Consider the following 27,262-nt stretch of genomic DNA (forward strand, 5'->3'; position numbering starts at 1 on the left):
AACAATAAGGAAAACTTACTATCTCACATAACAAGAAATCCTAGGGTAGGATTTCTAGAACCTGGCTCCCAGGTTCATTCATTTAGCAGCTCAGTGATACGATCAAAGAGCCAGAGTCTCTCCATATTTCTGCTCTGCCATTATCACTATTTGGCCTTGACCTTGGCTGGCTCCCTGTATGGATATAAGGGAGCTCCCACAGCTCTTGAGTATCATACCCAGCCAAAAAACAAGGACTGCTTTTCCTGGAAGTGTGCTTTTAGGACCAAGGAAATCTTTCCCAGAAGCTCTCTTTCACTGGCCTCTCATTACATTTTATTGCACAGAACCAGGTCACCTGCCCCTTTCAAACCAATCACTGGCAATCTCAGACTGACCAGAACTGAACCCTGGTTCAACCCAATTGAGCCAGAATTGAGACACATAGGCAAGGGATGGGCAACCTCTTCAAACTGGCTCTTTTCCAAATAGGAGATAGTGGGCAAAGGCTTTTGGCTAAGCAGCCACACTGCTCCATACAGAAGGAATCACTCCCTAATTTGGGGGGCAAGGATATTTGAAGACAGTTACTGAAGACCCATTAAAACAGCATGGATTTTTATCTGTTCAAAATAGTTTAAAGCGGGATTGTGTCCAAAACAAAGGGGTAGATTAAGTTATCTCTAAAATTCTCTGCCAACTGTTTAATGCTGTGATTCTGTGCTCATTGTTTCCACTGGGGAAACCGCTTGCAGTTCGGAATTGTGCACATCAGCAATGTCTGTGCTGCCAGCAAAAGTGCACAGTTGCTGATCCGTGAGCATTTCCCCTAATAGCACATTTGTGGAAAACTGAGTCACAGGGATTCTAGGTACTGCAAATCCATTGTCTGAACAATTTTCTGAATGCCTTACATCTCAGATGCTGGCCGCTTCCCTATAAACAAACTATAATGAAACAATTGACATATAATATGGGGTTGGGCAAAGCAAAGCACATTGGGCTGTTTTTTTGCTGCCAATGTTCCTTTTTATTTATTTTCAACTGAAAGCAGGAATTGTGTTACATAAAGCAACAAATTAAATGTGGATGTTAGTGCTGTGATGGAAGAAAACTTGACCTGACTCATTTAATCATGTGCAGTCGTTACTTTGCCACATGGTGAGCTATTCAAATAAAACTTAATCCATGTGATTTCCACCTGAGCAACCCACATCATCCTAGAGAAAACTAGAGGAGGGGAGGGAAAAACTGGTGGAGAAGAAAGTTATTTTTGTGGCAGTCAAGGTATGATTATTTGTAGGTCCATAAATTATCAGCCAAGGTTCTCATTTCTCTGGCAGTAAGAATAGAGAAGAGTAGCTGAATGCAAGCAATACTTCAGGGCTAGAGTCATGGGACTCAGCAACTGATTGGATTTGGGAAGAAAGAAGCGTTGAAGATAACGCACATTTCCTAATATTACCAAGAAATGATTGCATGATGGATACATTGGTAAATGCATAATTATTGTGTTTCTTATTTCTCCCAATAGTTCTAATAAGTAAGTATTATTGTTATTTCCATTTTACAACAAAAGAAACTGAGGCTGCTTAGGGTTAACTTAGTAAATGACTGAGATGGTATAAAATCTAGATCCCAATTCTTAATTCATCACTACACTCTGCCATTCTGGGTGGAAGGGAGGAAAGTAAGGAATTTCCATTTAGACATGTTGAGTTTTAAGTGTTAGCAGGACAGTTGATTGAAGATGTCCAGCAGGCTGTAAGAAATGTGAAACTAAGCTCAGGAAAAGATTTAGGATGGAGGATAGACTTGGCAGTCATTTGCTGGAGGTGCAAGTTAAAGTCATGAGCTTGCCATTGGAGACTCTCAGGTCTCCTAACTCAGTTTTGCTGTGGGAATATCCTTATGCACCTCAAACAACAGGAACTGGAAGAAAGATTGGCTCATCACACTGGTCTGACTAGCCCACTGGCTGCCTGTATGACTTGAGGCAAGTCACTTAACCATTGTGAATCTCTGTTAAGTGAAGAGTCTTCCAGCTCTGAAGTTCTAGACAAATGCAGGCCCAGACTAAGGGAGCTGCAGTGAGAGAGGAAAAACAAGATGAATGTAAGAGTTAGGGCAAAGAAATTGACCAGATGCCAAAACTTGAGAGAGAAGGAAAGACAGAAGATGAAGAAAACTTTTCTAGCCTAGAGTTTATGAGCATTGGCACCATTAACCAAGATAGAGAAGGAGGTGATGTTGAAGAGTTTTGGAGAAATGATAGGGGCCTTGTTTCGAATATGAAGAATTTGCAGTGTTGTCCATATGCTATTTCTCTGGGCGTTGGTAGGTAAATTGCTGGACTAGAAATGTTTATTTATGTAGCACTGAGCATAGATTTAAAGGTAAGAGGGCAGAGCCAGGTGATTCATTAAATAACCTTTGAGATCTCTTCTGACTCTCTGCCTCCTGACCGCAGTCTCCATAGCAACGTGACTCGCTGCCCTAGTTGGATTACCTCATGTTGGATCAGCTGGTTTTCATGCTGCCTGACTAGGGGCAGGGCACCCTCAGTGTTTCTCGAATGAGTGGCAGGTGGTTCTGTGTAGCTCAGGTGTTTTCCCGTATCCTAGTTCACTGCTTTTCTCTTCTTTTCTTTTAAGATTTCTTTTTTTTTTTTTTTTTGATGTGGATTATTTTAAAAGTCTTTATTGGATTTGTTACCATATTACTTCTGTTTTATGTTTTGGTTTTTTGGCCACGAGGTATGCGGGATCTTAGCTCACCAACCAGGGATCAAACCCACACCCCCTGCATTGGAAGGTGAAGTCTTAACCACTGGACAGCTAAGGAATCCTTCTACTCCATTCTAATAAGTCCCAGTATTAACTTTTCACATCTTGATCTTCCTTTCCTTAATTTTTCTTCCCCTAGGCACTTGCCCTTTCAGTGGGCAGCTCTTCACTATTTATCTTTTTTCCCCATCATCTCCAGTTTCATTCATACCCTTTCTTAGGTCTCAGGAAAAGCTTGCATCCTAAATTTCCAACCAACAATAATTCTACCCTTCAGTCTCTTGCATCCTAATCCTTATCTTTCATCCTTATCATCATCATCAATAGCTAATTTGTCCCAGGCCTCGAATCAACTGTTTTGTATGCGTTAGCTCATTTAATTGTTACAATAATCCTTTGGGGCAGGTACTGTCAGTCGGCCATATTACACAGGAAAGGAGCTGAGGTTTGGAGAGACTGCATTCCTTACCTGTGTCCCACAGTGAAGTGGAGAGCAAGGAATGGAGCCCAGATTGGCGCCAAAGCCCAAGCTCTACCCACCACGTGTCACTGTTTTCTCTAGCCAAACTAATGGTTTATGCTTCTTAACTTTGACCAGTTTCATTCCACTTTTCTGAAGTCTTTTTAGCATTTCATGAATAAATATGATAATTATTTAAACAACTAATCCTAGGATTTAGTTTTATAAAAAGCCCTTTTAGTTGCATATTATCATTCTCAAACCAACCAGACCCATACATCATATTCTCCTAAACATGTGTAAATAACAGTAAACGATTAAGTGTTTCAAAGAAAAATTAAAGCAGTAAACATTGCAGAAATCCATGGAAGAGGGAGACTTCAAGGATGAGTGGGATTTGGTAGATGGAGACAGAAACCAGCCGCATCACTGACCATTATTCACCAAGCACCCCATGAGCTGTATGTTAAAGTTATTGCGATAAAGAGATAAACAAAGTACTGTCTTTTTCCAAATACTTGGTTTATGAGAACAGCCTATTTCACAGATAGTGAAATAGATAGCAATACAAAAAGGCACATGATACATACAGCAGGAGTTTTAGTAATCCAGAAAATGAAAGGAATTTATGCCAACAAGGGGGATAAGCCTAGGGACAGAGTGTGAGCCATCAGGCATGGAGCAAAGGGCGCATTCATTGTAACAAAAGCCTGCTCTAAGCCAGGCACTGATTACAATTGATATAAAGAGCTCAAAGCCACAGGAGGAAACAGGAATGTGATTTGTGAGGGCAGGATATGAGAGGAGGTGTACCTCTGCCAGTCACAGGCATCAGAGAAGGCTTCCTGGTGGAGGAAAGTAGGAATGGGAATTCTCTGAGTCAGAAAAGGCAGGCAGGGTAGACAGGACACTTCTGAGCAAAAGCACAGATTAGAAGATGCTCTTGCAGTACAGGGAGAAAGAACAGAAACTGCAGGTCCTTAGTGCTGCTGTGAGGGTATGTGAGATGACATGGAAGATACAGGCAGAAGCTGGATTGGAGGGTCTTGACGGCTTCATGTTGGAAGCCTGGGATTAACATTGAACCGCTGAAATACAGTTAAGCATCCCTTGGGTTGAGAGGGCTGTAGGAACTTGCATCAAGCTGGAACTGGGTTTCGGTAAGTTTCATATGTCAAACAGAGAGTCTTTCCTCCACATGAATTTTCTGATTACTGTTATAGTTGAGAGAATAAATGGGCCACTAGACATTCCAAGAAAACAGCCCGGTTCAAAGTAGAGCTGCTGGAAACTTATCAACACTGAAGAGCAAAGGATGCTCTTTATGGATGACTCAGTATTTCAAAGGGCTGTGGATGAAAGGTGAGCGTTCTCTGAAGTCCGGTTTCAAAACCTAGCGTGTCCCCCCTCTAAGTCCCCTACTTATCGCTAATTCTGAACAGGTCCAGAGAACACTCTTCATGTTCCCTTCTCTCACTCTGTCACTAAGTTTTCTGTTCCCCTTGGGCCTTTTTCTTCTTCCCACTTTTTATGACCACTCGGTCCTAACGTGGACCACGCTGAATGCCATTATCACCCGTTGAGAGCCAGCTGTGTTCCAGGCATTGCTTTAGGCACTAAAGCATTAAAGCATGGTCTCGTTTACTCCTCACATCAACAGGAAAGGATGAGTGCCAGTTGACAGATGGTAAACCCAAGGCACAGGCAGGATCAATAACTCACCCGGTTCACACAACTAGTAATGGACAGCGGTAGGAATTGCAGACTCTTTTTCAGGTTCAAATTCACACACACCCTTCTCCACTTTCAAACTCTTGGCTGGAAACGGTTTCTCAATGCTGTTAGGATTAAAACCAAAATTCTTTGGCATGACTTACAAAGACTAGCACGGCATTTCCTCTCTCTCTCACCCTACAGACAAACCCAGACAGCTGGCTTTCAGGGCCCAAGGTCCTGACCACTTTATTATACTATCTCCAGGCTTCCAAACAGCTAATTTAAGTTCCTTTATATACTGCAAGCTATCAATCATGCTCTGGCAGTTTCTGATATAAGTTGACAGTCTTTCTCACCAAGGAGATGATCAACAAACAAAGAGCCTTTCAAAGTCTGGGCTGGGTTCCTCACCTCCTCAGTGTTGTCTCACCCTCCTCAGCACCTTCCCTGATCGATGGCAGGAGGCTGCTTCCCTGGTTAGGGGCCCTCATTCTCCACTGGCAGAAAATCTACGGTCTTTCCTTCTGCTGAACTTGGCTTTATCTCTAAGTGGCTCTGAGATTTCATGTTGTCAAGTCTTTCTCTTTCCTCAGTTACCTTCTCTGTGCACAGCCAGGCTGTCATCTCCAAATTGTCGCCCACTTCAAAAAGTTTAGAATTCTCTGCAAGGGCTTTACCCAGTAGTAGGAAAGAGAACTCTCAAGTTCATTAACTAGGACCCCTTGTGTACTATTGCCCAATATAATTATCTAAACTTTCTGTCTTTGTGACATGTATCATTACTTCTTGCAAATGTTAACTGTGGTGAAGGTCAAAAGTTATTTAATGCCTTTAAATTTCATCCAAAGGTTTACTTTCCAGCTGAAAAATTCCATGATTCTAAGTCTGTATCAATTTCATGTCAGGCAGGATCAGAGGCTTGGTCAATATTATTTTTTCCACAGTGAAACTGTATAAGGCAGGAGATCTTACTTAAGCCAACAAATATGTATCCTTCACAATGGAAGAATAAATAAGAGTATAATTTGTGAATTTGCTAAGAGTTCTTTCCTGCTAAAAATATTAACCCCTTCTACTCTTTAGTGAGAACTTAATATATATACATGAAAGTTTGGGAATTTTGGTGGCTTACAGTGATTTTCTACATATTTATTTCAAATCTCCAAACTTGACATCCTGTCTCCACATGTTCTTGATCTTATATTTTTGTGTATCATTATCACTGAGATCTTTTTAAAAATTGTTCTTTTTATCTTTTAAAAATTTATTTATTTTAAGCCATACCATGCAGCATGTGGCATTAGTTCCCCAAGCAGGATCAAACCTGCAGCCCCTGCATTGGGAGTGTGGAGTCTTAGCCACTATAGATCACCAGGGAAGTCCCTGTAGCATTGAGATCTTAATCTCCTTTTCTTACTGTCCTCAACCTCACCAATATTTTCGTATTTCCTAAATCATTTTTTTTTACAAAGAAATATCCATAAGATATTTCAAGATTTGAAAGAAGTTGACACCAATAAAGAATTTGCTCTCTGTCTATTTGGATATAAGGAGCTACCCAAATTAAGACTTTTCCTCTACTTACTTGTATTAAAAAGCAATTTGTAATTAAATTGTGATAAGTGCAACACACTATTTCTAAGTAGTCGTCGTTACATTGTTTCTAAATATAAATAGTAAAGACTATAGTCCAAGTAAATTTTGGAACACCCAAGTAATCCAAAGGGGAAAGAATTTTCAAAGGAAAATAAAAGACACAATGTGGCATGTTTCCACCTTCAGCTTGAGAGGGAACTGCTTACAAGTTAGCTTTTCCAACTTTGTTTTTAATCTAGGTTAGTGTAAAACTACCTGCTGTGGATGAAACATTCAACCTCTGCAAATGATCTCATTCCGAAACCACAAGTGTCATGGAAATTGTGTTTTCCTTCTACAGCTCATTGAAACGGAGATAGGATGGGATGGAGTAAAAGGATCTGCTTTCTAATGAGGCAAAATGTAATTCATTTGAACTGGGACCCGGACAGAAAATCCAATCAGTGCCCCAGTTTTGACATCCTTACAAAGTCTTTGAGCGCCTGAGCACAGCAAAAGTACACCCATACTCAAAATGTCCCAATAGGATACAAAATTCATGAGGAAATTATATTCAATATTCATGGAATGGTCATATGGCTTAAATTATACAATGTAAAGTGAGAAAAATGACTAACCTCAGAAGCACATTTCCTGTTTTTTTAATCAGCTTGATTTTGGGGGACAGGGTACAAACATAAGAAACCACTGTGACCATTACAGAGAAACCTTCGCAATCTTCACTATTGTGTAGGATTCATGTGATGGCAAGAGCAGGACTATCCGAGCAAACACACACACACGAAGAACAGGTGAAAACAACCAAAATAAAACCTTTATCACAGAGGCTCAAGAGAGGGGGGACATAGATATACCTATGGCTGATTCATGTTGATGTTTGGCACAAACCAACACAATATTGTAAAGCAATTATTCTTCAATTTAAAAAATGAATTTTATTATAAAAAATCCTTTGTAACATATTAATCCTTGAATAACATATATTCTAAAGCGTTGTGAAATACTATGTAGCTATACTATATTTCAATTTCTACCATTTTAAGTCTTTTTAAGACTCCGTGTTTATAAAAATAACCTAGTAAAGAAGTGGCAGATGAAAGTGAAATTTTACACATTATATTATACGAAATAAACTTATGAAGTCAGCCAAATTTTCTGAATTCTTAATTTACATAGAATTCTTTTTCTATCTTTTTAGTCCTCTTGTATTTCATAATTGATAGCTTTTTTAGGTTAGTGGTTCCCAGACGTAACTTTCTTAGGAGGATAAAACTTCCCAAAGCAATTGGGAGCTAACAGAGCTGCCAAACTGCCCATCTTGCCAAAAACAACAATCATAAAAAGCTACCATTTCCATTCTTTCAAAAAGGAAAGGAAATTTCAGCACCAAAAATGTAGGAAATTCAAATTTCGGAACAAAAGAAAGCTCTTCCCAAAAAACACTATTTGTTAAGCAGAGACTATTTTAAAAGGATGTATTTATAGTTTTATGAAAATACAGAAACATTTACAACATTAAAATTTATTTTATTGTGTTGTGTTTCCTTGGGATAAGTTTCTTTTAATTTGGTAGCACTGTGTGTATTTGATACACTTGTATTTCACTTTGCCCACGAGGAAGAGTGAAACTTGGTGTTTCATTTTCATCACTGCCACTATCCAAAACTCACATTGATATAAGCAAAAATGCAGTCATGCAAACGATTATATACAGAATGGATAAACAACCAGAGGCTACTGCACAGCACAAGGAACTATATTCCATATCCTATGATAAGCCTTATGGAAAAAACATGAAAAAGGATGTATATATGTATAACTGAGTCACTTTGTTGTATAGCAGAAGTTAATACAACACTGCAAATCAACTATACTTCAACAAAAGGAATTTTAAAAATGAAATCAGTTTTAAAATTGTTTCAATTGATTTGAAATAGTCCAGACAAACCAAGATGCTAAGGAACAACAGCTTGCACATTTCTAAGCCCTGTCTTCCACCTAGCCCACAGGGGGCAGGTAGGAAGGCCAGATGAGTACCTGGGGCCACAGCAAATAAGGCTGGCCACAAGCATGCCCCAGTCACTGCTCTTCGCTCTTAGGACAGAACTGTTACGGCCCTCCCACCTTACAGAGGGAAGCTGGTCATTTCTACAATAGGGGTTTTAAGAGGTTCTTGAGGGAGCAGGAGTAAGGATAAGTCAAGGAAATGACAGGTCCAAGGAGGGAGGAGGAGGTGAATGAGGGTATTTTCAGAAGAGAGGGAAACAAATGCTTGGCAGTCACCAACAGGGAGCCAGGAGGATGCTTTTTCTGCTTCCCAGCCATAAGATAGAGGGGAGAAAAGAAAGAAAGAACAAAAAACAATAAATGAAACAAAAAGCTTGTTGGGAAGAGGCTGTAGGGGAAGAAATGTCCTCAGGAGACTTCTGGGTCTCTGTTACGGCAAACAGAGCAAAGGAATATTTGGAGAAAACGCTGCATTAGCCGATCACAGAGTGAGGGGCAGAAGGGTCAGCTGCAGAGTCCCAGAAATTTTGGGAGTGGGGAGAGCTTGGAGTCCAAATGGAGAGGAGAGCCCAAGAGACAGACAGGGACAGACTTCATGAAATCCTAAGGGACAGACACGTGTTGGACTGGGCCTGGGAGTCAAGAGAAGCAGTTCTGCCCTTCTCTGAGGGCCATCCTCAGAGGAGAAGGACTTCCTGGTGGCTCAGATGGCAAATAATTCACTTGCATGCAGAAGATCCAGGTTTGATCCCTGAGCCAGGAAAATCCCCTGAAGAAGGGAATGTCAACCCACTCCAGTATTCTTGCCTGGAAAATCCCATGGACAGAGGCGCCTGGTGTGCTATAATCCATAGAGTTGCATAGAATCAGACATGACTGAACAACTAACACTTCTCAGAAAAGAAGACGGTAAGCAAATGTTCAGGCCACTGAACAAGATAATGAGATAACTGTGAAAACACTTTGTTTACAAAATTGCATCTTAAAATTTTGGGCATTATTAGATACATATAGTCAAGTGGCAAATGACATTGTACAAATCCAGTTAATATGTTTGATCCCCATGGTCTAGCTGCTGCTGCTGCTAAGTCACTTCAGTCGTGTCCGACTCTGTGCGACCCCATAGACGGCAGCCCACCAGGCTCCCCCGTCCCTGGGATTCTCCAGGCAAGAACACTGGAGTGGGTTGCCATTTCCTTCTCCAATGCATGAAAGTGAAAAGTGAAAGTCAAGTCGCTCAGTCGTGTCCGACTCTTCGAAACCCCACGGATGGCAGCCCACCACGCTCCTCCGTCCATGGGATTTTCCAGGCAAGAGTACTGGAGTGGGCTGCCATTGCCTTCTCTGCCATGGTCTAGAAGTTACTCATTTATGATGACATCTACACACCCACAACAATATCTTAGGATAGCCACTGGCCTAGATACAATGATTCTATCGTTAGTCATAAAAGATAAATATATGAACATACACGCACAAACACAAATACAACTTAGCCCAAAATGGTAAGATCAGTAGCTATAAAGTGAAATTACAGATGGTGTTTTCAGGCCTTGGTTGGTTCAATCCATCTTCTCACTGGTTCCTGCCTCTTTCTCCTTTGTTCCAATTCCATTTTTCATCGTGTTTTGACAGGTGAGGTTGTTCATGCAAAGAGATCCAACAAAAATATAGGAATGTCACCTTTGCCTCCTTATCTAGGACAGAACAACACTCCCTTTCCTCCTTGCAACAAAATAGGCAAAACACACTCTCCCACTGCCCCTTGACTGAGCAGTTGGGGGAATGAAGGTGGCACCATTGTTTTGCTTGCAGGGAGGGAATTTGAAGGCAGCCGTAGGTCACCTGCCCTCTCTGCTCAGGATCAGCCCTCCACCCAAACCCCTGTGTAGTTCAGTCTTAGAATACGTCAGATTTCAGTTTGCACAAACATGTCACAGCAAGAGGATAGCAATTGTATTTGCACCTGCTATTGGCTTAAGCAAAGGCTTTGTTTGATCCTTTAAAAAAAAAAAAGGTTTTATTATTACATTATAGTCAAAAGAATTTAGCCTTTAACCTGCAGTTTGCCTACTCTCAGTAATATAAACCTTTTTCTGGACAAGAGGGGAAGCCTGATGGAATTTTCTTTTTTTCCCCTGTGGGGTGAGGTCATTAACTCACAGCTCCTTTGGACTCTGATTTATACCATCTAAAACAATAAAAGGGGGTTTTGCTAACATGGGAGAAAGAAAGAGAATCTCCTGGCATAATAATGCAGAAAAATGTGCAATAAGTGATTAAAAATACTCATCTTGTAGATGCTCCACCCTGAGGCCACCAGGTAAGACATTTTCTCTTATGACCCTCCAGTGGGCAAGACAGAAGAAACTTGAGACCTCTCTCCACTGCCGAGCTCTAGTGAGTGCATGAGAGCAAGGTCTGTCCCAGGGGACCACTGACAAGGAGAGGGCCAGCTGAGAACTCAGGGAGGTAGAGTAGAGACAAAGTCCCCTGTTACCCACTGAAAAGAAGGATTCTTATGGACTGATTTCCATCAGTGGAAAAAACCCAAGAATGGGTTTCCACAATCCTCTGACCCCTATGTACATGTCTGTTTAGTCATCAAATAGCAAGAATTTTCTTCCCCCAAGCAACGATCTCTATGTTAGTTTTCTATGCTGGATATCAAATTAACACAGATTTAGTGACTTAAAACGACACACATTTATTATCTTACAGTTCTTGTGGGTCTGGGGTCTGAACACAGCTGAGCTAGGTCCTGACTGCTTAGGTCGCATTAAGGTATTGGCTAAGGTTGAGTTTTCATCAGATGCTAAACTGGGGACAGATCTACTTCCAAATTCCCTCAGGCTGTTAAATTTATTTCCTTGTCACTATAGGATTCGTGGAAACCCGCTTCTTCAAAGTCAGCAAGAGAGAGAGAGAGAGAAAGGGACTTCAGTGTGAGTCTACTGGGAAGATGAACTTACATAACCTAACACAATCAAGGGAGTGCACTCCATCCTCTGCCACAGTCCATTGGTTAGAAGCAAGTCACAGGTCCTACCTACACTCAAGGGGAAGGGATTATATGTGGGTGTGAACATTAGGAGGCAGAGTTCATGGGGGCCACCATAAAGCTTCTCTGCTTCAGCCAATATCTCCCTAGCCCTAAAAATTTAAGGGTATGGCTGAGAAGTTATAGAAGCAAATATTTGTAGAACCATGAAATGAAGGAGGAGATTTGTATTATATTTATACACATACTCACACACCCTAACCTAAAAATAAAGCTGGGAATTTTTCTTAATGGTTGATGGCATGAAAATGAGCAGTCATATAACCATGGGTTTGAAATCTCAGATCTATGGTGTAGTAGTTGCTTAACTTTACTAACCTTCAGTTCTCACCTTTAAAATGAGAGCAATGGTACCCACCTTTGGGATTATTGCACAAATTAAATTTGGTAGAGTAAAGAAAACACTCCCAATGGAGTACTCAATAATGGAGGTACTCAATAAATGGTCCTTGTCATATCCAGGTAGGAGCCTTGGGTACCTCACCCAGGGAGTTTTAAAATTTACTCTAAATACAGAGAACTTAATCCCCAAAGCAAAAGGTGGGGAGGACCCTTCTCAAGGGAGGGTTGGGCACCAGTTTGCCTCCATGCTTCCCACAGAGCCATGGGTATCCTCTAATCTCCTGGTTCACTCTGCCAGAGGTCTCCAGGCCACCTTCTCCAGCATCTTCATTAATGCAACTGGTAAACCTCTGCAATGCTGGATTCAAGGTCTGTGCAGAACTCCAAACTTCTCACCTGGAATGCCTCAGGGAGGGCTCCACTTACCCCAGGTGCCTCCCCCCACGCTGTTCAAAATTGACCACAAATTTTCTCTCTGCTGGTCCTGCTTAATCTTTAGAACCTGTTCCCGAGATGGATCCACTCATTTATTCACTCACTGAACAGTTATTCAACACTCAACACCTACTGCACACCAGGCACCAGGCTAGATTTGGAGAGAGAACAGTGATGCCTACAGAATCCTCCCCGTCAGCAGCCCACTGGCCAATGCAAAAGCGGACACAAGCCAGCTAAGTAAAACTGACCCTTGGCTTTGGACAGGAGCATGCCTGACACTTAACATGAATCCCTGTCTGTGAACAGGCCTATTGCTTTCTTCCACATCTCGGTTTTATTAAGACTCACAGCTCCTGCACACATCTCACCACTTCTGTATTCCCAGCCTTCCCTACAGTTTTGTGTCTTACTTGACAAAACAATTATTGTACTAGCTGGAGTCCTTACCAGACCAGTTTCACAAACCATATTTTCCTTTCTTTACAGAGTGTGTGTGGTGGATTCATTCCTTCAACAGTGCTGGGCAAGGCCCAGCTGAATGTCCCGCTTTCCATTTATCCCAAATTTCTGATGATTTTCTAAGAACCATCACTTTCACAGAGCTCATCTCTTTTCCTTTATTTGTACCACTGGCACCAACTGATATCCTTTTTAAAACTTGGTTTTCCAGAAAGAGACTTGCACAGACTTAGAAAATGAATTTATGGTTGCCAGAGGGGAGGGAAAGTTAGGGACTTTAGGAAGGTCATGTCCACATTGCTATATATAAAATGGAAAAACAATAAGGACCTGCGATATAGCACATGGAACTCTGCTCCAAGTTATCTGCCAGCGTGGATGGGAGGAGGGTTTGGGAAGAAAGGATACATGTACGTGTATGGCTGAGTCCCTTCGCTGTTCACCTGAAACTACCACAACTTGTTAATCGACTATACTCCAATACAAAGTAAGGAGTTTGAAAAGAAGAAAAAGAAATTTGTTCTCACAGAGAAATGAAGTGTTCACTGTTTCAGAGGGCTGTTGTCACCAATAATCTCTCTGGACACACATGGGTTCCTGTACACCAGGCACTCCACAGCACAAAAGGCGCACGTGTATGCCTTGTCAGTCATTTGAATCTCAGGGCTTTCCTGGTAGCTCAGCTGGTAAAGAGTCTGCCTGCAATGCAGGAGACCCCAGTTCAATTCCTGGGTAGGGAAGATCCCCTGGAGAAGGGATAGGCTACCCACTCCAGTATTCTTGGGCTTCCCTGGTGGCTCAGATAATAAAAAATCTGCCTGCAATGCGGGAGACCTGGGTTCAATCCCTCACTGGGGAAGATCCCCTGGAGGAGGGCATGGCAACCCACTCCAGTATTCTTGCCTGGAGCATCCTCATGACAGAGGAGCCTGGCGGGCTGCAGTCCACAGGGTCGCAAAGAGTCAAATACGACTGAGCAACTAAGCACAGCACAGCACTAATACTACTACTAATAATAAGAAAAGGTGAAAATATATTGAAAGAATATAGTGTGCTAAGCATTTTTATGTATTACATCATTTAATCTTTACAACCATCTTTTGAGATCAGGAGTAATACCCACACTTAAGAGATCAGGAGACTGAGGTTTAGAGATTTTATCTGCTCAAGGCTGTACTGCTGGTAAGTATAGTGTAATATTCAATTCCCAGTACCCTAACACAGTGCTGTCATCCAAATGTGAACAGGGGTGTGTGAGCCTGAGAACAATGCTAACCTACTAAATACTTTGTCTAAGCTCAGCCCTGGCTCCAAACCCAAGGGGACAAGACAAGACTAGCAGCCACAAAGTCCAATGGTTAGCCAGTCACCTGTACTTTAGAGGAATCCTTCATAGGCCAGCTCCAGATACAGGCAAAGCAAAGACAGCAGTAGGCTTCTGTGCATGGAGCTAATGTGGCAAAGTCAAGAACAAAAGAGAGAAAAAAAAAAAAAAAATGGCCTAGCAGGAAGGACTAAGGAACAGAGACAACTCTCAGTTAATTCTTTGGATTGAGAAATAAACGCTTTTCTTCCATCAGACTCACAGAGAACAGACTTGCGGTTTCCATGGAAGGGGGGGGGGGGGGGGCAGAGAGGGAAGGACCGAAGTTTGGGTTAGTAGATGCAAACAGGTAAGATGGCTAAACAACTGTAGCATAGCAAGCGCTATTCAATATCCTTTGATAAACCATAATGGAAAAGAATATGAAAAAGAAGGTGTATATATATACACACACATATGTATAACTGAATCACTTTACTGTACAGCAGAAATTAACACAACACTGTAAACCAACTATACCTCAATAAAATAACGTTTTTAAAATGCCTGTCTTTTTAGTAAAACTTGTAATTCTGTGAGTCTGGGGTCCCTGACAATGACAGGGACTGATGGCTGTGAAAGGCACCAATCAAAGACACAGCAGACTTGTGTTTACTCTGGGAAGGACTGCTGACCCTGCACAGGCCTTTGAAGCCGCCCTTGCTCACACAGATCATAATGCACTATGAAGTAACGTCTTCAAAGAAAAGGGGGGAAATTGAAGCATACACTTCTAAGCCAGTTATTTCACTAAGGCACTTCAAAGAAACATTTCCTTTGATCATTCTGACTTCTCATTAATAATAAATGTGAAGATATTACTCACAGAAATTGCTCAGAGACTTTGGGCTGATGGAGACTTCAATTTGACCAGTCATCAGCACAATGAGGAGGCTACAGTGGGGAATCGACCGCGGGCTCCTAAAGCTTCCACCCGGAAGTGACGTATCAGCCCCTACTCGCATTTCATTGGCCAGAGAAAGTCACATGGCCAATCTAACTTCCAGGGATCTACAGGCTGGCCAAATGCCAGTAAGGGAAGATGGGGTATTGACAACACCTGATAAAAAGCGCTGATGACTAACACAAGGGCCAAGGGAAAAGTGGGAATTTTTAGGAGTCATGAAGGAGTATGTTCAAGAGGATAAGGCACTTAGGAACTTCGCTATATTTCCACAGTAATTTCTCAGATAGAATATCCCAATAAAGACTTTCAACATGAACATCACAATTGTTTGAACAAATAGGTGTCCTGATCTGACAACATCATCAAGGAAAATTATAGATAAGTCCCCTATGTATGAACCTTCAAGTTTCGAAAGTTTAAAGATGTAAATGTGTGTGCCAGCCCCTGTACATCAGCTGTTGTACTGTACTTTTCAAGATTAAAAGTTTTCTTTATTTTTTGTGTTTGCTTTTTATGTTCATATTATTTGTGTGAAAAGTATTATAAGCCCATTATAGTTCAGTATTATATAGTTGATTGTGTTAGTTGGGTACCTAGGCTAACTTTGTTGGATTTATGAACAAACTGAAATTATGAAGAAAATGGACTTACAAATGCACTCTTAGAACCCAACTCATTCATATGTAGAGGATTTATTGTAATACCAAAAAATTGTGGAATTTATATAACTAGGACAAGAGCAATTTTCTCAGTATAGGAGGAGGAAAAAACTATTCATCTACTCTCTGTCTGGATTATTGGTGAGAATGCTAGAAAAACTCACTGTAGGACTCTGAAAAAGTAAACCACCAAAACTCAGATGGCACCATCAACCTTTTCTCCCTTGAGCTTGCCTATTGTCTTGCTATTTATCCAAGCAATTTCCAAAGCATTTTACTGTATAATCTGATCTAGATCTTTAAATAACTTGACAATGACAATTAATGTTTATTCACTTATTACTTCATTCAACAAACATTTATTGTGAAGGTGTATGACATGCACTATACCTCCCTAGACACAAGGGATACAAAGACATGGTTCTTACACTTAGGATAGTCATTATATAAAATAATAGAGAAAGACCGAGGGATAGAACATTGTAGAATATTGTGAATCCAGTTACGGATTTATGTACAGCGTATGACTGGAGAACTGTTGGACTAATATTTATTAAGACTGTCATCTGCCTTGGAAGGGAGCAGTGAGCCTGTGTGAGTCACCCAATACACAGGGCCATGTCTTAGAGTTGTGCAAGGTGTATATTGCACAGCTCAGTGTTCACCATCCCCTTGTAGGCTTCTTACATTTGTGTGGATGCCAGTTAGATGTCTTGAACAGAGATGCCCGTTTCCTCCAAAATCATCACGGGGACTAATGGCAGGACTGCCAACTTCTAACCAACATTTAGTACTCTGAAATATTTTCATTATATTCTATTGTATTTCATCCTAATTTTTATTAACATTGATGTAATGGTGATTGTAGCCATGAAATTAAAAGACACTTACTCCTTGGAAGGAAAGTTATGACCAACCTAGATAGCATATTCAAAAGCAGAGACATTACTTTGCCCACAAAGGTCCATCTAGTCAAGGCTATGGTTTTTCCAGTGGTCATGTATGGATGTGAGAGTTGGACTGTGAAGAAAGCTGAGTGCCGAAGAATTGATACTTTTGAACTGTGGTGTTGGAGAAGACTCTTGAGAGTCCCTTGGACTGCAAGGAGGTCCAACCAGTCCATCCTGAAGGAGATCAGCCCTGGGATTTCTTTGGAAGGACTGATGCTAAAGCTGAAACTCCAGTACTTTGGCCACCTCATGCGAAGAGTTGACTCATTGGAAAAGACTGTGATGCTGGGAGGGATTGGGGGCAGGAGGAGAAGGGGACAACAGAGGATGAGATGGCTGGATGGCATCACCGACTCGATGGACATGAGTTTGAGTGAACTCCAGGAGTTGGTGATGGACAGGGAGGCCTGGTGTGCTGTGATTCATGGGGTTGCAAAGAGTTGGACACAACTGAGCAACTGAACTGAACTGAACTGAATGGTAATATCTAATTAAACCATTTTTTGTCAATAATCATTGATTATACAGCTAGTCTAAGACTGTTATAACCACATTGGAAGCCCGAGATAAATATAAGCTTTAAAAACTTTTAAAAACTTTTAAACTCACTGGACAAGAAAGATAAAAATACATAAGTCAATCAGATATTAATCATCTCTAACTTGTGTAAGAGTGAGTCTAAAAGTAATCTGAATTGTGAAAACCATGAGATTAACCTTAGACGGAATACTGTTTTGAGATTGAAGGATGTAGAATATTTGGATATACTAGAGGAAGGAGACTAATGAAGACATATGGTTTTGTCAGTCTTTGCTAAGTCTTTTCAGGGAAATACACCTTAAAACTCATATCTTGTTAACAGACATTAGCAGCTGCCTCCATGGGGTCGCTAAGAGTCTGAGCGACTTCACTTTCACTTTTCACTTTCATGCATTGGAGGAGATGGCAACCCGCTCCGGTATTCTTGCCTGGAGAATCCCAGGGACAGAGGAGCCTAGTGGGCTGCCGTCTATGGGGTCGCACAGAGTCGGACACGACTGAAGTGACTTAGCAGCAGCAGCAGCTGTGTTATAGCAAGAAGAGAGGCACAGCCAAGAAATTGTGGTGGTTTAGTTGCAATAGTTGGACATGACTTAGCAACTAAACCACCGCCTGTGCTACAGCAAATGGAGAGGCACAGCCAAGAAAGGGTAGTGAACTCTGCTCCTTATCCCGCTACTTATCCGTCCAGCACAGCACTCACCCAGGAATCCTCCTGGACAGAACCAGTCCTTCTGCTATTACCTTGCAGTGGTTTAGAAGATAAACCACCACACTGATTCTCAAAGTGTGGTTCCCAACCAACCACATGAGTCACCTGGGAAGTTATTAGAAATGCAAATATCCGTGGGCCCACCTCAGAACTGGTGAAACTCTGAAGACTGAGCCCAGAAATCTATGGCTTAACCAGCCCTCCAGGTGATTCTAATGCACACTAATGTTTGAGAACCACTGGGCTCACAGGACACCCTGAGTTCGAATCTAACTCTATTGGCATTCACGTGTTCCATGGCTTAATCAGGTGGTTAATTTTGCTAAATCTCAAAAGAGTATAATGGTAGTTTCCACCCTCATGAGGTCATTGTGAAGAATACATAGGTTAATGCATGTGAAATCCTTAGTGTAAATCCTTGAGTGAACACTCAATAAAGTGTTACTATCAGCACCTGGTGAGATTCTCTTTTAAATCATGTTCATGCCATAATATAGTGGGAATAATCTTATAGCTGTGCTTCTTTGCTCTTTTTCATCACCTTTACCACCATCACCTTTGATAGCACCACCTTCACCACTCATGGCCCCCCAAAATGTATATGTATTAATTATATATTACATGTATATATTTTATATATATTAATAGCAAAATGTGTACCAGTTTAACCATTTTAAGTGTACAGTTCAGTGACATTAAATATAGCCACACTTTTGTGTCCCATTACCACCATTCACCTCCAGAATTTATTTCAGTCTCTTCAATTAAAACCCCAAACTTGTAAAGCAATAACTCCATTTCTCTTCCCTCCCCTCAGCTCCTGGCAAGCAGTATTCCACTTTCTGTCTCTATGTATTTGACTACTGTAAGTACTTCACACGAGTGGGGTCATATAGTATTTGCCCTTTTGCAATGAGATTATTTAACTTACTGTCCTCAAGATTCACGCACTTTGTGACATGGGTCTGAGTTTCCTCCCTTTCTAAGGCTGCATAATATTCCATCGTGTGCCTTTACAGCATTTTGTTTATCCGTTCTTCAGTAAATGGATGTTTTAGGTTGTTTCCACATTTCGGCTCTAGTAAACAGTGTTGCTCTGAACATGAGTGTTCAAATGCCCCTTCCAGTTCCTGTGTAGAATCCTTGTGGCTGTATACCAAGAAGTGGAATTGCAGGTGGTCTACTAACCGTGACAGTTTCTCAGCATTAAAGTAGACTTCCTCTCCCCTCTCCTCTGGCAGGCTGCTGTTTCTGTGGCTGCCAGAGAGCAGCCACCATCCCCCTCCTCTGTCTCTAACAATGTTGTAGACAATGTTACAATGTTGTAGGGTCGCCTTACAGTTTTTAAAAATGTGAAACTGCGTAAGAGCAAGGCTTCTACTAAAACATATCTCCTCCTACCCTAGACTCCATTTCATCACAGTGAAGGGCTTTTCTGCCCTACCTACAAATACAAAGGATTCAAACAGAAAACTATTTTCTTCTGTCCCCCCGGTGATAAGAGCAAGAGAATAAAGAGGGATGAAAGGGTGGATCGTCTGCTATGATAACTTATTTTTCCTCCAGTTGTTTCCAACCAAACATGCAGTATCATTAACTTTGACTGTGGTCATCACTTTGGCTTCGGGCTTAATCTATTTTGACTAGGAATATTGTCCTCGGAAACACTACAATTTCCTGAAGAGACTGCAAATCAGCAGTCTTGCCTGGAATCATACATGGCCATTATCTTTCCTCCGTTTAAAAAATGTACAAAGACAGTATGTCATTCTGAGATGGATGGTTTTCTTTATTTAGTGTCTGCCTTCTGGCTGAGCTATAAGGTAAGGCAATTAGATACCCAACATTTATAACAGGCATGTTGAACTTCCTTGATATGTCCTGCAGAGGGTTAGGCAAACACAAAGATAATAGACTTTAACTAGCAGTTAGGTGGTTTAGACTTCAAACCTTTTAGACTGTATAAACTATGGTGGCGAGACAATGGATAATGTGCTCATTTACTGCTCAAAACCATTTTGAGATGAAATATTTAATGTTCGAATCATTCCTACCTGTGAGGTCCACAAGAAATGGGTACTAAACATCTTTTTATGCAAGGCTTTTAGGTTGAGTTTTGTCAAGCTAAACCAGCGTGACCCCTCTAGGAGGCAGTGTTGTGTAGTAGAGACGCGGTCTGAATTCAGCTCAGCTAGGTTTCTAGTAGACTCTACCTTTACCACCTATGTGACCTTGAGAAGATTACTAAAATTCTTCATATCTCGGGAAAAATAGAGCCACAAATAGCACAGAGTATTTCCTATCATTCAAGGGTAAACTGTTACTTGGAAAACACACTGACAATAAGAGCACCAAAATGTCATTGAAAAAATAGGTGTTTATTAGAGCATCTCCTTGAAAAATGAACTAAAAAATAATACAAATTAAAATTATCTTCAGTTCAGTTCAGTTCAGTTTCTCAGTCGTGTCCGACTCTTTTCGACCCCATGATTTGCAGCACTCCAAGCCTCCCTGTCCATCACCATCTCCTGGAGTTCACTCAAGCTCACGTCCATCGAGTTGGTGATGCCATTCAGCCATCTCATCCTCTGTCGTCCCCTTCTCCTCCTGCCCCCAATCTCTCCCGGCATCAGAGTCTTTTTCAATGAGTCAACTTTTCGCATGAGGTGGCCAAAGTACATTTGGCCAAAGAATCTTTAACCAAATTTAAAGGTTCAACTATATAGTTATTTTCAGAAAATGACAAATTACTTAGGATATTTTTGTTAAAATTTTCAAATAAAACTGCATGAAAGCACTTATACATCTTTCACTATATATCTGACCATTAAAGAAACATTAACAGAAACATTAACATTTGCAAAACCATTCTGGGGCTTAATTGTTTTCCAGCAACCTTTCCTGTTCCTTTGGTGTTGAATCCTCCTCTTTGCAGCATAAATCTTGCCAAATCCACATTTGCCAATGGCTTTGCAGGTAACTCTAGTAGTTTTCCTGTATCACTTTCATCAACTTCATGAAATTCCAAATGTTTAGCAGATTGTGATTTTTTTTTCCATTTGCAATTTTTCTGCTTTGTAGTTTCATTGTATAGTCTTGTGTTATCGATATCTGATAAAGACCAATAAAAGTGACTGGCCCACTAGTCAGGACAGATGCTAAAGTAAAACAGATATTTGAATGAAGACCAATTTTAAAAATGGCCAGCTCATGATAACAATTTTTGCTTTCCTGACACCTCTTAACTAGAGAAATTTAGAGGATGAATACTAAGAAAGCAAATTAATTTCTCATTAAACTGCTAAATGCATGTCATGTACTCAACACAGTGCCTAGTGAATAGCATGTACTTTAGTTGTTAATAAATATTTTCATTATTTACTTAAAAGCACCTATATGTTCACAAAAGGATGAAGGCATTTAAACATATATTAATAATATAGGCCAAGAAGAATGTTTTCTTTAAATCAATTCCCCCTCTCCATCTACAAGCATCATGACTAGAACATTTTTAAAGAATCTGCCATTCTTCAACCCAGCTTTGTTCTTTATAGCCCTTTTCCCTTCTTTTGGCTCATATTCTTTCAATAACACTCATCCCCATCTAAGGTGTCATATATTTACATATTTGTTTTGTTTGTCTCTCATCACTACAATCTAAACTCCAGAGGCCAATGGCCTGGTTTGTTCATCAGCGTGTCACCAGTACAAAGAACAGGGCCTGGAACATCGTAGGTGTTGAGTGAGTATTTGTTGAATCAATGCTGAATGGAAGACTCTTCCCACCCTCCTCGATCCACCCCATGATCTTGAGGTAAGGGATCCTAGCCTACTGTGGCCCAAAGAACTTCAGATATGAATCAGAATGGACACTGTTCTGCTGCTGCTGCTAGGTCGCTTCAGTCGTGTCCGACTCTGTGCGACCCCATAGACGTAAGAAAAGACTGTATAGAGAGTCCCAGAAGCATGAAAGGCTTCTGGGAATGAAAGGCAGTGGATGGTCACTGTAAACTCAGGCCTTCCCTTTCCTTAGACTCAGATCCACTCTAATTCACTCCACAAGGAACAGAAGACAGTTCTGCAGAGCAAAGAAAGGAAGTTAGAATTCTCCCTCCTACAAAGGAAACGATTTTTTTGAGTCATGAGGAAGGTAAAAGAGCTACCCCATAAGGGTCAGGAAACCTGGGTACTGATGTCACCTCTGACACTAATTGGGCCTGTAACTCAGGAAAGTTAGGACAGACTTTCAGGGCTCTTCAGCTTCATCTCTACAGTGGGTGGGTGTGGCCAGATCAGCATTTCCTAAACTATGTGCCTTAGGACATTTGACCTCATCCACTCCAGTACTCTTGCCTGGAAAATCCCATGGGCGGAGGAGCCTGGTAGGCTGAAGGTCCATGGGGTCGCGAAGAGTCGGACATGACTGAGCAACTTGACTTTCACTTTCCACTTTCATGCATTGGAGAAGGAAACGGCAACCCACTCCAGTGTTCTTGCCTGGAGAATCCCAGGGATGGGGGAGCCTGGTGGGCTGCCGTCTATGGGGTCACACAGAGTCGGACACGACTGAAGTGACTTAGCAGCAGCAGCAGCAGCTCTAATAGGGTACCCACTAGCCGTGTGTGGCTGTTGAGCACTGGATAGTAGCTAGGGCCACATTTTAAAATGTAAAGGGACTTCCCTGGTGGTCCAGTGGCTAACGCTCCACACTTCCAGTGTGGTGGCCATGGGTTCCATCCCTGGTCAGGGAACTAGATCCCACGTGCCACAACTAAGTGTTCACATGCTGCAACTGAAGATCCTGCCTGCCACAACTAAAAACGATGTCACGTGCCACAGTGAGGATTTAAGATCCCGGCTGTTGCACAGCCAAAGAAAGAAGGAAAGAGGGACTTCCCTGATGGAACAGTGGACATGAATCCACTTGCCAATGCAGGGGACATGGGTTTGATCCCGGGTCCAGGAAGATTCCGTGTGTCGCCCTTGTGCTACAACTACTGAGCCCACGCTCTAGAGCTCTCAGGCTGCAACTGTTGAGCCCCTGTGCTGCAACTACGGAAGCCTGTGGCTCTAGATCCTGTGCTCCACAAGAGAAGCCCCTACAGTGAGAACCTGTGCACCGCAACGAAGAGCGACCCCCGCTCACCAGAACTAGAGAAAGCACAAGCACAGCAACAGAGGCCCAGGGCAATCAAAAAAACAAACAAACTTAAAATGGAAAACAGAGCATGAACAAAGGGAACGCACAGAAACCGAAAAATAAAAAAAGAAAGAAAATAATAAAGTTCAAAAACTAAGGCAGTGTACAGAAAAAATGTGAAGTATCTAATTAATACTTTTTATGTTGATTAATGGTGAAATAATAGTTTTATATATTGGGTTAAATAAAATACGCTATTAAAATTAAGGTAGTATGGGAGGCTGTGCTTGTTGTGGGAGCAGGGGGTAGATGGGAACCTTCAGCACTTTCTGCTCAACTCTGCTGTGAATCTAAAACAGCACTAAAAATGATAAATAACTACTTCATATAAAAAATTAGGCCAACCTGTTTCTTTTTACTATTAAGAATGTGGCTAGTAAGTAAAGTTGCTCAGTCGTGTGCGCCTCTTTGTGACCCCATGGAATGTAGCCTTCCTGGCTCCTCCGTCCATGGGATTTTCCAGGCAAGACTACTAGAGCGCGTTGCCATTTCCTTCTCCAGAGGATCTTCCCGACCCAGGGATCGAACCCAGGTCTCCTGCCTTGCAGAAAGACTGACTACCATCTGAGCCGCAAGGGAAGCCACACCTTTGGTGTGGTTTAAATGTCGTGGTGGCTACCAGGACATTTATTTTTATTTTTTTTTAATTTAATTTAATTTAAGTTTTTAACTTTACGATATTGTATTGGTTTTGCCATATATCAAAATGAATCTGCCACAGGTATACATGTGTTCCCCATCCTGAACCCTCCTCCCTCCTCCCTCCCCGTACCATCCCTCTGGGTCGTCCCAGTGCACCAGCCCCAAGCATCCAGTATCATGCATCGAACCTGGACTGGTGACTCGTTTCATATATGATATTATACATGTTTCAATGCCATTCTCCCAAATCATCCCACACTCTCCCTCTCCCACAGAGTCCAAAAGACTGTTCTACACATCAGCGTCTCTTTTGCTGTCTCGTATACAGGGTTATTGTTACCATCTTTCTAAATTCCATATATATGCGTTAGTATACTGTATTGGTGTTTTTCTTTCTGGCTTACTTCACTCTACCAGGACATTTAAAATTGTGTATGTAACTACAGCTATGGCAACCCACTCCAGTACTCTTGCCCGGAAAATCCCATGGACGGAGGAGCGTGGTGGGCTGCAGTCCATGGGGTCGTGAAGAGTCGGACACGACTGAGCGACTTCACTTTCACTTTTCCCTTCCATGCATTGGAGAAGGAAACGGCAACCCACTCCAGTGTTCTTGCCTGGAGAATCCCAGGGATGGGGGAGCCTGGTGGGCTGCCGTCTATGGGGTCGCACAGATTCGGACGCGACTGAAGCGACTTAGCAGCAGCAGCAGCAGCACAGCTATGGTTCTCAGGATATTTCTATTTGACAGGGCAGTTCTGTAATCTGAGTGAAGTCTCTGATCACATCACTCTATATCACATCCCCCACTGCCTCCCACCCCCTGCCCCTTATCTCCCCTCCCCCCACTCCTGCTCCCTCCTACCTCATGATGCTCATTATCAAAGAGAGCACATTGAAACTTCTTGTGGTATTCAGTGTATGGAACCCTGTTTAATTGACATTGACTAAATGTATTGGTCATAAAATCTATATTCCACTGAGCATCTCTATTAGCACCTCTCAGTTCTGAGGAAGATATTTTAGAGAATAGTGGTCCAGCTTTCCTATAAACTCTTTTTAGATCTAGTAATTTGTGATATTGGGGCTTACCTAGTGGTAAAGAATCCACCTGCCAATGCCGGAGACACAGGTTGGATCCCTGGGTCGAGAAGATCCCCTAGAGAAGGAAATGGGAGCCCACTCCAGTATTCTTGCCTGGGAAGTCCCATGGACAGAGGGGCCTGATGCGGTACAGTCCATGGGGTAGCAAAGAGTCAGACATGATTCAGCAATTTGTGATATTATGGATCTATGTATGTGGAAAGAAGAAATGAGTGAGTTTCTCAGACACTTTCTCAGACGAGGAGGGTTTCAGGAAGAAATCATGTTCTTCAACACTTCCTGGGAGAGATCACCATAGGTTGAACACTGGAAGGGAAGAAAGTTGGGAGAGTAGCAGGGAATTGGGTTAAGCGATGGAGAAGGAGGAAACAAGCCTAGTTTGGAAGATTTCCTCAGAGAAGCCTCATGCTAATGACACTCAGTGAAACCTTGGTTCTGAATGGCTTGGGATGTTGATGACCTCAAGAAATTAGCACCATAGGAAACACCTAAGTCTCAGATAGAATATGCAGTGATGGAAATGTGGCATTCTAAAAAGAAACAACGTGAGTGGCTGGAGGCTGCAAGAAAGTCCATGGTGAAGAGAACACAGGACATCTTAGTGACTCTAATCCAGACCAGCAAGACAGGGCAGTTCCACACTTTCTGCCCTCACCTCCAGGCCTCCAGGGAGCAGATGGGGAGAAACCCTTGAGGGCTTATCTAGTCAGATAAAGCAGTGAAGCCACAGCCTGTGGCCTCTGACAGATTTCTGTATGGGTGATAAGAAACCTATTTCTGGTGCCTGACATTTCTGCCTGTGCTTCCAGACAGTACCCTAGGCCAGGTGCTATACTGCCTAGGATTTCTGAGGTTCCATTATAAATGGAAGTTCCTCCTGAATGAACCTCACAAATTCTCCTATTGATAACTAACTTCTCCCTTGTCCTCTGTAACTGCCAAATATTGTTGTGTAGAATGTGCTGTTTTCTATAACTTCCAAGCATTTATTCTGAATGAACAGTTTCTAAAGTTCTATTCAGATATAATTTATGTACAAAGTACAATGAACAGAAGAAAGAATCAGACCCCAAAGAAGTTCAGCGACTTGTCTCTGATATCAAAGTCAATGGGCTTCCCAGGTGGCGCTAATGGTAAAGAACCTGCCTGCCAGTGCGGGAGACGTGGGTTCAATTCCTGGGTCGAGAAGATCCCCTGGAGGAGGACGTAGCAACCCACTTCAGTATTCTTGCCTGGAGAATTCCATGGACAGAGGAGCCTGGTGGGCTTCAGTCCATAGGGTTGCAAAGAGCTGGACATGACTGAAGTGACTTAGCATGCATGCACCAAAGTCAATAGCCGAACTGCATCCAGAACTTGTTTCCAAACTCTTCATTTAATACTCTTCTAATATATCATGTGAGTGGAGGAGACAGAGAAGAAAATGAAAGGAGAACAAAGCAAATGGAATAGGAGGTATATAAGAATATTGTTAGAGGATTTTTTAAAAAAGGCTTTTGTTTTGATACATTGCAGCTTATAGCCTGTAGCTTCCTGTCACTAAGTATTTACAAGTTCTTTCTTTGTTTGAAATACTTTTTAACACACAGAGGGTTACCCAGATGATTCACAGATCCCAAACCACAGGCTAAGCAGGCAAGGACAACATTTCCTTCCTGAGCATGGTGCTAAGAAAATACTGAATGGACTCACAATGCCAGAATGGATCCTTGGGGTCCACGGCAGAAAGATCCCAGCTGGTCAATTCTGGATGGACCATCTTTTCAATTTGTAAAGATCTTTAGGAAAAGCATTTGGCATCTTTCCCCCTACAATTTAATTCAGGAAGAACTTGCATCTTTTAAAAAAAGTTCTTTAGCTTTAGTTCTTGTTTCTAAACCTGGAAAATGAGGTGTTAGAAAAAAATCAAAACAGCCTGGAGTTAATATGAGAAAGAAAGTAACTGGGCGACAGGATAAGGAATGAGCAACTACTAAAATGCGGAGATGGCTCAGACGCCACAACCTCTAATTCATGTGGCATGTAATCTTCTTAAACAATGATTAGAGATACGAAATGTGCATTTGAAGGGCTTAGAACTGTCATTAATTACTCTGCAATATCCCATCGACCAAATTCCCCCTTCAAGTAAATACATGTGGCCTCCATTGAAATTAGTGGCTGTCACTTTCAGATAACTGAAAGGAGAATTTGGTTCTTTGATCTCACAGGCACTGTGAAGACTTTGATTTACAAACAGTTACTAAAGAAGATTTCTACCAGAAGCAGTCAGCAGTAAGGAAGAAACTAAATACCTTTATTACAACTGAGTGAAGAAACACTTGTTACTGAAGACTTTGTT

The 27,262-nt window shown here is 41.7% G+C and overlaps 1 long non-coding RNA gene across 1 annotated transcript in view; it reads right to left on the reverse strand.

Moving 5' to 3' along the window:
• Window positions 1-15,645, reverse strand: part of LOC132345248 (uncharacterized) — a 40,680-nt gene extending 25,035 nt beyond the window's left edge. The window contains exon 1 of the long non-coding RNA XR_009494470.1: window positions 15,034-15,645. This is a non-coding gene — a long non-coding RNA (uncharacterized lncRNA). The remainder of the gene's footprint in view (window positions 1-15,033) is intronic.
• Window positions 15,646-27,262: the final 11,617 nt, after the last annotated feature.

This window comes from Bos taurus, chromosome 5, assembly GCF_002263795.3.
Source record: "Bos taurus isolate L1 Dominette 01449 registration number 42190680 breed Hereford chromosome 5, ARS-UCD2.0, whole genome shotgun sequence".
NCBI classification, from domain to species: Eukaryota; Metazoa; Chordata; class Mammalia; order Artiodactyla; family Bovidae; genus Bos; species Bos taurus.